This window comes from Furipterus horrens, unplaced genomic scaffold, assembly GCF_987537825.1.
Source record: "Furipterus horrens unplaced genomic scaffold, mFurHor1.1.pri manual_scaffold_1, whole genome shotgun sequence".
NCBI classification, from domain to species: Eukaryota; Metazoa; Chordata; class Mammalia; order Chiroptera; family Furipteridae; genus Furipterus; species Furipterus horrens.
Window position 1 is genome coordinate 48,909,369 of NW_028327171.1, and position 13,972 is coordinate 48,923,340.

The 13,972-nt window shown below is 36.6% G+C and overlaps 1 protein-coding gene across 4 annotated transcripts in view; it reads left to right on the top strand.

Moving 5' to 3' along the window:
- LPP (LIM domain containing preferred translocation partner in lipoma) overlaps nt 1–13,972 on the top strand; it is a 646,088-nt gene that overhangs the window by 336,891 nt on the left and 295,225 nt on the right. The gene's annotated exons all lie outside the window — the stretch shown is intronic.

The following is a 13,972-nucleotide window of genomic DNA, read 5'->3' on the forward strand; positions in this document are numbered from 1 at the left end:
AGTGAAAGAATTGAGAGCCTGGATCTGTAATCTCCCTGACCTGACAATTGAAAGAACTTATTACTGTGTCAGCCTGCCAGATGGGGCTTCTTCTTGAAATATGACGTATAGTGCTTCTGAACATGATTCAAGTGCAGGCTTCCTTTTTTCCCCACTTTGTGTTTGTTGAGTTTGGGAAAGAAGCAGTTTCATTTGAACTAAACCCACTCATCTCAACTGTGTTTAATGACAGCAGCATGTGACAAATAAAATAAAACCCTACGGCCACATTTGATGTTTGTTTAAATTTCAGGCCTTAGTGAAGGGAGGCAGAGAGGATAAAACAATGTGACTCAAATGGAGGTGTTTAAAACATATTATCTGTTATCACGGACATCAGTTTCTTTCCAGGGAAACTTGGGAGGTCAAATACAAACAATAATAACCATAAAAGCTGATTTACAGAGTGGTTTGCATTTCATTCCACCATTATCACATCAAGTCTGTGAGCTTGCCTGGCCAGAAACTATTATTTCAGTATTATACACAAAGTTGAATGATTTGACCCAAATCCTGCTTCTAAAGTGGTAGCACTGGGTCTCACCCTTGGTCCTATTCATTTTGAATTCCATGGTTTCTCCAGTCAAATGTATTGTGCAATATATTGTAGGTGTCCTGTTTCTTTATTAACACACACACACACACACACACACACACACACACACATGAGGTCTGTCCAGAAAGTACCCAGCAATATAATATGAAAAAGAGACATTTATTGAAGAAGAAACAAGAAACATTGTACATGGGACCATAATACCTCAGTCCCCTTCAAAGTAGGCACCCTGGAACCCTACACAATTCTTCTAGTCACCATCAGCTGCCCTGTCTTATTGTCCTGAATCTCATCAACAGTCTGAAATCTCTTCCCTTTCAAAGGTGATTTTAGTTTTGAGAGAAGCCAGAAGTCCCAGGGCACCAAATCTGGGCTATATGGAGGCTGAGTCAGCTGGGCGATTTGATGTTTCACCAAAAAACTCTGCAGCACTGTAGGAAACATGATGCATGAGCAGGTGTGTTGTGATGAAGCTGCCAATCACCAGTTGTGCATAGCTATGGCCTTGTCAATCATCCGAATAGTTTCTGCAGAGAAATTTCAAGCTTCACAAAAAATCTGATGCAGATTCATTGCTCTACTCATTTAGTCATTTTGAATGCAACAGCCACCCAATGCACATGCTCACTCAGAAGCGTCTACCATTCCCACTAACTAGTACAGTGAAGTCATCATTGTTCACACATGTACATTCCAGTCCGCTCTCCTTGGCTGCCAGGTTACATTGATGTTGCACAAACCGTTCTTGTTATATTTATTAACAATGGCTGGACTTTTTCTGGTTAGACCCCTATAGTATATAGCATAAAACTTAAAAGCCCTCCCTCAGTGCCCACTCTATTCACTAACCCCCACATTCCAACTCCATATTTTTCATAAAGTTATTACTTTGTCTCTTTGTTTGCATCTTTCCAATCTTTTACCAATACATAGATATATATGGATATGGAGACACAAGCAACATTTTTTATATCTATAAATGGTAAGATATTATCTGTTTTTTCCAATTTATTCTTTCCTTCTAGAACTTTCCATGTCAGTAAACAGGGATTTGCTATTTTTTAAAAATTTTACTTTTTCCAACTACCATTGACATACAATATTATATTAATTTCATGTGTACAACACAATGATTAAACGTTTATATAACTTACAAAGTGATCACCCCAATAAGTCTAGTACCCATCAGACACCATGCTTAATTATTACAGTAATATTGATTACATACCATATTGTTTTTATCATTTGTCCAGTGCTCCATAGAATGAGTGTGTCATCATATAATCTTTTCTATACTGATGGGTATTAGGGGAGTGGTCCAGATTTTCTTTATTATAATGTTAAGATGAGCTTCCCTGCACATGTGTCTTTGTGTTTGTGTGAATTCAGAATTAAATATTTGGAATTAGAATTGCTTGTTTTTGTTTTGTTTTGTTTTGGTTTGAAGGTTTGTTCAAAGCCAGTTTCAACCGCCATTCCAAATGTCAGAATTCTCATACTAGCTCATGTTATTGACCTGAACTTCCACTTAGTTGCTTGGTGGTTTGTTGTTCAGACCAATCCAGACACTTTTCTAAACAGACACTGGGGCTAGGAGAGTAAATGTTGGGGAGGTTTTTTCCATGGCTCTGTGGTTTGGATGCAAGCACTCACCAGGGAAGAAGAGGAGGGCATTCCTATGACAGTTTTGTTTACTTCAAATAACCACGCTCTTTACTTGGCTAGAAAAAGGTACTTAATGCAATAAAAATAACTACCATAATTAAAAATGCAAATGATGCAATGCACTAAAAATATCTTTAGCTGATCCTTTGTTAAGAAACAAGTGTTTTCACATAGTCAGTCTTTTAAGAAAATATCATTAAACTTTTTGTATTGATTATATAATGGGAAGGCCCAGAGGGTCAGTTCTATCTCTCAAGCCATATCAGCTCTTTTCACGTGTCCCAGCTGCTTTGTATTTATATAAAGGTAATTACTAGACACTAAAATCTGAAAATATGGGTATGAAAGAGAATGGAGCTAATCGGAATGGCTTGTATGGCATTTAGATTGCAGAAGAGCATTCTCACAGCTACTTCCCACGTCACTGCTAACGTGTTGCAACCAGAGACACAAAATAAACTACCTCCCCCATCTGACTCTTTTCTTCTTCATTCTCAGCCTGTCAAAAGGCTTAGTTATTTTTTAAACCATGATATACCAGTGTGGGTCAGAATTATATGTGCCTGTCTTCTTTTAGGATAAAGAAATTATTTCTCTGGTCTGTTGTAGTTAGGTCCTTTCAGGTTTCAGGAAGCCAAGATGTGCTTCAAGTTACCTTGGATGACTTTAGATGGTGAGAATTTATGAGGAGGACACAAAGAGAAGGAAAGAAGTCCAAGAAACTATGTCAGCAGCCAGGCAACCCAGCCTCATGGAAAGTTGGAATGTTATTGAGGACACAACAGTAGCTGATTTTGTCATCCCCTAAGAAGTAAACACCCAGTGTTTCCTTATCCAGTGGGTCTCCATGCCTATGACTTAACCTCTCTCAGTTTTCCTTTCTGCTTCCCGTTGCTACTCTTGCCGGTAATTTTATTTAGTCCTCTTCTGGGCACCATGATTTCCACTATAAAATCTCCTCTCCTGCTTCAGGATTTCTTTATACTACTCTGTATATCTTTTGCTTTTTTGTGCTATTCTATTTCTGCTACCAGCTGTTCTTTCTCTGTATGGCTTGCCCTTAAATGCTTGAAGTGATAGGACCCATTGTATTAGCTGGTTCTGCTAGTACAAATTGGGAAACAATTTTTTTTTTTCCAGCACATCTCATGGATCTGGTTTTGGTTCATTTTCTGACCCAATTAGTGGTGGCCAGAATTCATAATTACCTTTTATAAAGCTGCGATAATGTATTTATTAGAAACAAACAAATCTATGAGGCCCTTTCCATAAACAGAGCTGTGGATGTGGTAGAGACTCAAGATTTTATGCACGTCTCTCTCATAGTGAATAATTTTAACTCAGCCCAATAGAAAGTTCTGAATATGCAGCATTAAAGTCCACATACTCAAGAGACATTCAGAAGACTTAGTTTCTGATCCTGACATTAATTAAAGCAGCCCTGGAACTTTCTTTGTGTTTATATTTCATCTCCAAGCTTCAGTTCTTTTATCTTTTTATAAAGTTTGCTGTATAAAAGGAAAAGAACGACTTATGGGAAGAGGAGGACTAAAGATAAGTGCGCGCTGTCCTCCACCCTTAAGTAAAAGTGAAACCTGTGTTCAAATGCTGTAGCGAAGGTACTTGCTGAATAGGAGCCATGGATGATACTAGTGAGTGTAAGAAGGGAATGAATGAGGGGACAAGGTTCTGGAGAAGACAGCAGGAACTAGATTCAGGAACATGATTAGAAGGATTCACTTAGCACAGAGATTGAACATCTCTTCCTCTGTCCCTGTAAGGAGAGAAGAGTACATTTATAGAAACAGAAATAAGTTGATGTGAAGAGATTATCTAAAGGAGAAAATGTATGCTATATACATCACTCTTAAAAGTAGGAAGGAAAGTTATGAGTGGTGCAGGTGGCATGGAAGTATGTGAAGCCAAGGACAGTTAGATGGACCAGTTGGGATGTGACATAAACATAAAGCGATTCATGGAAAGGTCATGGGGTAACACTGAGGCCTCCTTGAAATCTGATGATCAGGTCTGTGCTGTTTCTTGGCTTTCTGAAGAATGCACAATCCCACAGCTACAAAAAAACAAACAGACAAACAAACAAAAAACTGGTGAATGACTGCTAGTTAAAAGTTAGTGAAAAGGCTTGGTGAAAAAAGAAGAGAACAAGGCTAATTGAGTATTAATTGTTGTGACTTTGAGGGACACAATAAATAGTACCCATCTTTTCTACCCACATCAGTAGCCACTGAGGAACAGATGGAGACCACAGCGTCAGCCTTACGACTGGGAAAAACACCTTGGATGACTGGCATTAGCTTCAGGTCAAGGGAAATTACTACTATTTTACCTTTGAACAGACAGATTTCTCTCCTGATAGTGGTGTACACTGGTCGCCTATAGGCTTTTCCTGAAATAGGGTTGCTCACAAACAAATTAGACTCTGAAAATGTAGAGAAAAGCATGATCTTACAGTCAATAGTCTGTGAGTGAAACTCTGAAAGGAGCTGAACAATACCTGTCTGTTTTAATACCTGTCTCTCCTCAAGAGAATAATGAGGCATAATAAACATACCAGGAATTCTTCTCCAAGGAAGGTCCTTCCCACATGGGAAACCCAAGGAGTAGAGAATGAACTTTCCCTCTTCATTTAATGATAGCATCATTCAAGGTGTTGATATTAAGGATCTAGCCTCCGGTCTGCTATAACCAAACAGGGTTTCAGAAATTAGATGAAGATGGTGGGGTTTGATGTCTTGTGAAGGCAGAGAGGCTCCACATGACTAAGACAGATATGATTGATAAGGGAACATATTCTGGAGGTGGTGTGGTGATATGTGGAGGTAAGATCTGAAATTAGTGGTCCCTGGGGTAAGACAGAGTGAGAATTTATAACGTCACAGTGAACTGAGTATCTGAGATGGGATTTTTTTCCCCCTGTGCTTGTAAGTTAATGAATTCTGTAACATAGAGTTCTGCTTTTCTCATTTTTCTACTGCCTCTGCCTTGGATTCTAGGTCCATATTCTAGTAGTACTTAGTTTTCACTCTGGTTCTAAAAACTGCTGATCTATAACTAGGTTGGGTAGCTCTCTCACCAGTTTTATGTTAGCCAAAGAGCATTGTGGACCATGTGATTGTTCCTAATGTCAACTTTATACAAAAGCTCATGTGGGCTTGCCTCCATCAGTTGTTACGTTACTTCATAGCCTACTTCCCTTATCTGCAATAAGCTGTACCTACTTTGACAGATTTGTAAAATGAGTTTGTAAAATAATCATTTTGACTGATCCAGACATTAAAAAGAATGCTTTGGTTTTTGATGTATAGCCTTGGTGAAACATAGTTAACATCTAAAACAGAAATCTTCCCATAAGAACAAGATTAATAAAGGAGATTACTGTTATTACTAATGGTTTATGTTTCAAGTAATGTTCACATGTTAATGACTCTTTAAGGCATACAAGAACATCTTTTTGTATTTGCCTTTTTACAGATGGATAAACTAGCAGCCAAAGAGGTTTAGCCAAAGCTCATAGAGTAAAATCCTTGCAGGAGAAGCTGGCTCCCTTGACACTTCTACATTGTTTATTGCATCACATCACGCCTAATGCCACGTTCCTCACAGCACATGCCCCTTCATACACAAACACACCTGAGAGTATGCGGCAAGTAAATGCTTGTCCAAGTAAACACGCCTTCAAAGTGCCAACAGTCCTTTAAAAGGAAAAATTAGCAATACACACTTATATTTTACGGATTTCTGATAAGCAAAATTAACAGAGCAATGAGCTCATTAAAAGGTAACTGTAAGATATTAGCATTTTGATACATTTTAAAAACATCTATTTCTATCCCTTCAAAGCTAATATTTCGAGTAGTTTTAAAGATCCAGAATAGGATTTTTGTTTGTTCATAAATGTGTTGTCATGTGCATATTGTGTCTAGGGAAAATCTTAAAAAAAAAAACAAATGGAATAAAACATCCTTAATATTAAAATAATTGAAAACATTCAATATTTGATGACTCAAAGGAACTTTTACTATGCCTTAAGGTTGTTTTTATACACGCACTATTGGAAATGATATAGAAGTTCCTTTACTCACAAACTTCCAAAGTTTTGCAGATATGGATAGAGCTCTTTGCCAGAGTATGCTAGTCATCTCTACCTGCCATTAAGAGATGATGTGAGTGGAGGATTGGATACTGTCACTTAGGGTTCAGAGACAAAGAGGTTTTGAAACATCCTCTAGCTCTTAGCCTGTATGTGAGGAAGGAATATTTATAGTATAGTTAATAGAACTTTTCATATAATATAAAAGTGGATGAGTAAGATTTAATTTTAAATTCTCAATAGCTTCTGAACTAGCTAAGATCTTTGATCAGGAACAATTAGACAATATACAATTGTATTTCCTTTTAATCCTCCCTTACAAGATTATAAGATGTCATCAAAGGAGTTATACCTTGCTTGTCTTTTCTGTTAAGTGTTAGAATTTCACAGCTGACTTTGGATATCTTATCTTGACTTTCATTGCCACTAATCATATTTGAGAAGCTAACAATACTGTATTTTTTTTTTAATATCATGCTGTGGGATATGATACCAAATTGGATCTCTTGTGCTTTTAATTAGTCATAAACATTTATTTAATGCCTACTAAGCTCAGAGCAAGGAGACTGGAGAATGGAGAGGGGTAGGAAGCAGATGTAAACACAAATAACTATCATTCCCAGAATATCTTGCAGCACATTTATGCATACAGAAGACAGATAAGTGGAAGGGTTAAGAAAACTTAAAAGTAAAATCTAAATAAGTGCAAATTGGTAGGATAAAAACTTGGTGTGTAAATCCAAAGAATCTACAAATTTAAAAATCTCAAAGTTCAATACTTAAAATTGCTCTCTTTCTATTTTTATTTTCATAATGCTTTGCCATGTGAATTGTTAGAACTCCGAACACCGTACACTTCACCGAGGAACATTTCCTGGTTCAACTGTATTATTTACATAAGCAAACCTAACTTCTTTTAAAAATTTTTTATTTTTTATTGAGTTTATTGGGGTGACATTGGTTAATACATTATATAGGTTTTGGGTGTATAATTCTATCATACAACATCTATATGTTATATTGTGTGTTCACCGCCCAGCATTCTACTTCTGGGAGTATACCTGAAGAAACCTGGAATGCTAATTTGAAAGAACATAAGCACTGCTATGTTCATTGCAGTGTTATTTACAATAGCCAAGATTTGGAAGCAACCCAAGTGCCCATCAGTAGGTGACTGGATTAAAAAAAAAAACTATGGTACATTTACATAATACAATACTACTTGGCTGTTAAAAAAAAGAAGAAGAAAGAAAATCTTACCTTTTGCAACAGCATGGATGGACCTGGAGAGTATTATGCTAAGTAAAATAAGCCAATAAGAGAAAGACAGATACCATATGATTGCACTTATATGTGGAATCTAATGAACAAAATAAACAAGCAAGTTAGAAACAAACTTCATAGGTAGAGGTCAGACTGACAGCTGTCTACCAGAGGGGGTTTAGGGAGCTAGGTGAAAAAGATGAAGGGATTAAGGGGAAAAAAATAAGACACAGACTACAGTATGGTGATTACCAGAGGAAAAGGAGGAGGTGGGGGTAGGTAGAAGAGGGTAAAGGGGAATAAATGGTTATAGAAAGAACAAACCTAACTTTTGTTATTTATGGAGAGTTGAATGTGTAGAGCTTCATGTGTTCTTGTTAATCTTTCCCATCATTACTTAAACCCATGTAACCTTGAATAAGATATTTAACTTCTTTGTGCCTGTTTTCACATCTGTTAAATGTAGTTGGTAATAGGTCCTATCTCATAGGATTATTAGGAGTATTAAATGTATGATGCTGTATTTCTTCTATTTAATGAAGCATCTCTACTTCATGGTTTAATTTATTTGTGATTGAAGTACATCTTATAATTGGTATGATTAAAAATCATTGTGTTATAAATTAACTGTCACCAGTTGTTTTTTTCTTAGTGATAAAAACAAAAAATAAGGTACTTACAACCAAAGGCGTCATATTGCATGTATAAGGTGCTTATTGTTATTAGAATAGCACCTGGTACACAATGGGTCTGTGTGGTTTGCAAGACTTTTGAGCCTAATCTCATTGACTTCTACACTTATAGGCAGACATACTTATGATTTCTGATCTTATTTAAGTAAAAAGAGACTGGAAGATGGCCAGAGATCACACAACTAGTAAATGAAAGACCTAGGTCATGAGCTCAGGTTGTTTTTATTTATACATCGTTCATCACATTTTTTAAAAAAAATTATATTTTATTGATTGTGCTATTACAATTGTCTCAGTTTTTCCTTTGATCACACTTTTATTGAGTCCTACAGCATTGTATGAACTCTGAGTACAGGGGCTGAGGGATAATAACTAAGGCAAGTGTGATTCTTTCTTTGACTGCCCTCAAATTCTGGAGAGAGATTAGGGGAATGTAAATATATAAACAATAAGCCAGTAAACAAATCCAGGTTTAAACAGGACAAAAAGTGCAGGTGAAAGTATCTGGAATGATATTTGCTGAGAAATGACACCTCAATGTCAAGTTGATCATTTGTACTTGCAGAACAATGCATGTACTTGGTGGCAGGAGTGAGCTTAGATCTTTTAAGGTACTGGAATGAGCCAGTGTGGGCCAGGTGAACAGATGCCTGTAGTCCTGGGAGAGAGAGATAGATAGCTGTGATTTTAGGTTTCAGATAACAGATGCTGAGTTTTAAATCTCAGGAGCAAAGGATTTCTGCATTCTTTACCAGACCTTATAAGCTTGTGTTTTCTGGTGCTTCTGGAGAGATGTGGGCACATGAATTCTTTTATCCTTTTTTTTCTAGAAGAGCATACTGAAGAACAAGGATATGAAATCATTTTCCCTATTTATTTTTATAATGTTGTACAGTGATAGTGATAATCTAGTTGAGTCATATACTTACTCTTAGGGGTCAGTTTTGGAGGGTTCTTAAAATCTTCCGAGTGGAAATTTCCAATACTATGAATCCTTAAGTGGTAACTTTCATAGTCTATGGAATTCTTCCATGAAAGAAATCATTAGTGATTTTTTCCACCTCTGTGGTCCTTTGGTATTGCCTCTCTTAGTATCAGCTGTTTAGAAACATCAATTCTGTCTTGAAATAGCCCATCAAATAATGACTCATGTCAAGCCAAGAATTTATTTATTTCTCCTTTCATGATTATCAACACCTGTTTAATCTGGTCATATTAAAAAACAAAGCAAAAAAAAAAACAAAACTGATGATCTACTTATTTTCAGACAGAGCTTTTAGCACCAGTATTTGGTGCTTGCATAGTCCATACTCCTAACAGTAAATCTGACTTTACTGATGACACGGGTCTTTCTAAGTCAGACACCATTAATGATATTGGTTTGGGAAGAGGCATTTTTGGATCTATCACAAGATCTTGGGTGATTCACTTTTTTACTGAACCTAATATCTTATTAATAAAATGTAGACATTGAAGTAAATGAATTTTCTGGCTTAGATTTGTGATATTACTATCAATTTACCTAAGGACCATCATATAAATTGGACATCTATGGCTTAGAATTTGGCATAATGTTCCATTTTTATTAAATCTCAGCTAACATAACTGAGCATCTTACACATATTGGGTTGACCAAAAAGTTTGTTTAGTTTTTCCATAAAATAAAAGTCATATTTTTTATTTTTACCAATAACTTTATTGATTTGGGTATTTGGAGTATATTGGCTATCTCCTGCTATTGTATTCTAGTGGATAGAGGCCAGGGGTGCTGCTAAACATTCCAATGCATAAGACAGCCCCACAACAAATAATTATTTGGCCAAAATGTTAATAGTACCAAGAAACTTAGCAAATCACTTTTTGACACGTTTGATCAGTCACAGCCACAATAAAAAATACTAATTTTGTGAGTGAAGAGGGAATAGGAGCAGGTTTTTGTTTTGTTTTTACAACAGAATGACTCAGTGATTTTGCAACCATTTTCCTACCCCAATATAATTTTAGAACATTTCTTCTCCTCAAAAGAGAAATCTCACATCATTTATAGTTACTCTAGTGTCACCTCTAACCCAGGTAACATCGACAATACTTTAGTGGTAATCAGTTTTTAAAGATTAATTTGAGTTTCCGCTTTGAGCATCTGCATGCAATTAATATTCTCTATTCATCATTTGGGACTGAGAGGGTAAAAGTGCCAGGTGCTGTGTTGGTCACTGGTCATGTGCACATGGGCAAGACCGCCCCAGTCCCCACCCTCGAGTTCTCCATAGGTCTTTTGCAGAAGCAGAACCTTAAATAGATACATTATTGAACAACTTTGGAGAATGAAATTCTTCTAGAAATCTTGATGTATTTGTTGAAAGACTTGTGTTAAACTTCATTCTGTTGGAAACCATCAAATTGTGGGGTTTTTCTTTTTGATCGAATATACATGAAGCATTTGGAATGCATGGCATTTTGAAAATAAAATTCACATCAGTTTTAAATGAAATACAATTCTCCATCCAGAATAGACTAGTAATTGCCAAGCATAAAATAGCCCAGCTGTGGAGTCGCTTAAAGGACAATTGGCCTCAGTCAGAGAAAACCATACAGGGCACTGCTGCACAAGTAACCGTCTGAGTTACTGCACCTATTTGGTAACTCATATATCTAAAATGGCTTAAAATAAAAATTGCAAATGCACCAGATATGATCCACCTTCGTATTTCTTTCTCTTATTCTCTCAGTCCCAAGATAAAAATAAAATCTGCCTGCCTGATTTTCCTGTGTGCTAGTTAGCAGGATTAACTGGAGCTCTCAACAGGAAAGCAATAGATACAGTAGACGATATTGTATAGTGGGTGAGAGCCCAGTGGAGATAATTATACAGTCACTCCCACTGTATTACTCTTCAAAGAAACTGAGCCTACTATTCTCCTAAGCAATTTAACTAACTTCTAAAAAAAAAAAAGTATAAGATTTTATTTCTAAAATGAAATAGCTACTGTATATAATCAGGTGGAAGAATTATAGCAAATTATAATACTCATTTGATAAGTATATAAAGAGCAGCACTCAAAGCTTTGCATTATGCTTCCTAAGTAATTGTTCAGTTGTGCTAACTGTCCTTCAAAAAGGAGAAGAGATAAAGCACTGATTAAAAAAAAAAAAAAAAAGCAATTCTTATACTAGTTCAATAAGACTTTCCCTTTCACCTGTGGATGTAGATCAAGTCGAGTTTCAAGCTCCATGATGATCAAGCCCACATTCGGTCTTTGAATATTTAATAATGATGATTTATTTGCCTTTCCAAAAATAACATCCCTGTAGAAACATAGATAGTGATAAAACTAAATGTGATAAAAATGTTTTTTAAGATTTATTGCATGTCTACACGTGTAGGTATAGATGTTATATACATACAATACCTGTGTTCACTGCACATGCATCCCAGTATTTTCAATAGTTATGCCCCTGTGGATATCTTCACAATAATTCTTTCAAGAATGAAGCCCAGATCTTTGCTAACTTGTTCATTTATATCAAAAAGGACTCAGCAGTGACACGAGGGACAATTTCCCTTTGGTTTGCATTTAACAAAATAAATATGTGTAAATTTTAAGAGATATAAGTGTTTGAACACTTTCCTTAGAGTTTGTAATTCTTGTGCCTTCTCTCAAAAAACAAACAAACAAACAAACAAAAATGCTGATCTAATTGCTAGTGTGATAAGCTGGACTGCTGGACTGCGTGGTTGCTGAAAGCAGTTACTCTAAAGATTTCAACGACTTTGGATGGAAAACCCTAGCTGTGCAACCTTCATCGACCAGTGTAATCTCTTCAGGCCTCAGGTCCTGATTTAAAAATGCTTTAAAAATATAATACATATCCCCATGCAGTTGTTCTGTGGAATAAATCAGTATTATACATAGGATAATAAAGTATTCTTTCTATCACATACTTATATTTTGCCAACTCTGAGACCCATATTTCATATCCTGAACATGTCTGACTTGTTGCTATTACTGAGATGGTGATTATGACATGGCTGTATTGCTGCAAATGTACATCAAAACTTGCGTAGTAGAAAATCCTAGAGAATGTAGTGAATCCCTCTTTGATGATTACTCATGGTGGCCCAGAAGACAGCATTATGAGGAAAATATAGAACTTCCATGATCTTCAGTTGAAAACTGGTTTAAGTGTTGAACTCTAAATATGAAGAAGCTTTAGCAATGCTTTAATTTGTTTCACTTATTGTTTTGTATGTGTGTGTGTGTGTGTGTGTGTGTAGCAGGGTGACATGATTAATAAAACTATGTCTAAATAACTTAAAGACATGTCTTTCAATAAGTGTATAATAACAATTGTTAACTAATAACAAAATGGTCATAATTTAATTAGCAGTATTTTCTGTTTCCAGTGGTGCAACAACCAATGATGTTTTATAATATGGTATCGTTTTTATTGGATATTGTATTAAGCACTCACTAAATGTTAGCAATTCTAACTAGCATTTGGGTTGAGAGTAATGTGGGTAGGTACACTGTCAAAGGTGCACTGAACCTGAGTAGAGTGCTTTGAAAGAATACCTTGGATTTACCAAAAGTCTAGAGAAATTGACTTGCAGCTATATCAGCATGACCAGGGCACAGAGTGGTACACTAAGAAAGAGGTGCACAGGGAGGTGCAGAGGGGACAGAGCAGGGCTTTTGCATCTATTGCATTGATATGTATATCAGACTCTAATGGAATTGAATGCATTTTTTTTTAACTGTAAAGGAAGATGCAATGTTGTTGAGAACTCTTCTGGAAAAAAAAAAAAAAAAGAGTGGAATAGGTGATTCTTAAGGCCCGTTAACATTTCACCAGGATTAACCAAAAATGACCTGCAGAAAAGGTTTTGCAGCCTCCTCTTACGAAGCCAGGGCCCTCCTCTGGCCAGCACCCTCCCTAAAAGCTCTGGACAAGATTATTGTTTCAGGAGATGTGCTGCCCAAGTTTCCATGAATGCTCTCCTTTTGACTTATTTGAACTTCCTATTTGGAGAAATATCAAACACATGTTAAAGGAGAAGTGAACCAGATTATCCATCGTCAATGCACAATTTTCCATGCACACCCAGCCTTGCTTGGTTTCACTTTTTTCAGGTTGATCTGGCTGCCTACCCCGCAGAGCTTTGAACACAGATTGTGTTCCTAGGGTTTGCGGTACTCAGAGAACAGGACTCACAAAACTGAAAGCTCTTGACCAGCTGGTGGCCTTGTGCTGGGGAAGCTGAGAGAGGACTCATGAAGGACAGGACTGATGAGATCAATACTTCAGACAAGTTTTCAAGCAGCGAATAAATGATGGGACACTAATTAATCATTCACGGGCCATTCTCTCAAGGTAAAGGTGGAAAGGAGAGATTTGTTGTTAATGTATATCAAAACTATTGCCTTTATCTCCAGCTAAAACTAATCCTGCCCAGCCCTGAGGTAGTTAATAAACAGAGAGTGAGGCATCTGAGGTCTGTTATGGGACAGAGACACGAGAGCTGTGTGTTCCCAGCCCTGGCATCCACATCAGCAACACCCAAAAGGTCATGGGCCAGTGAACTTCCCTGTCTCTTTTTAACAGAGTATATGCTAACAGTCTGGGTGCCTCACAAAGCTATTATGG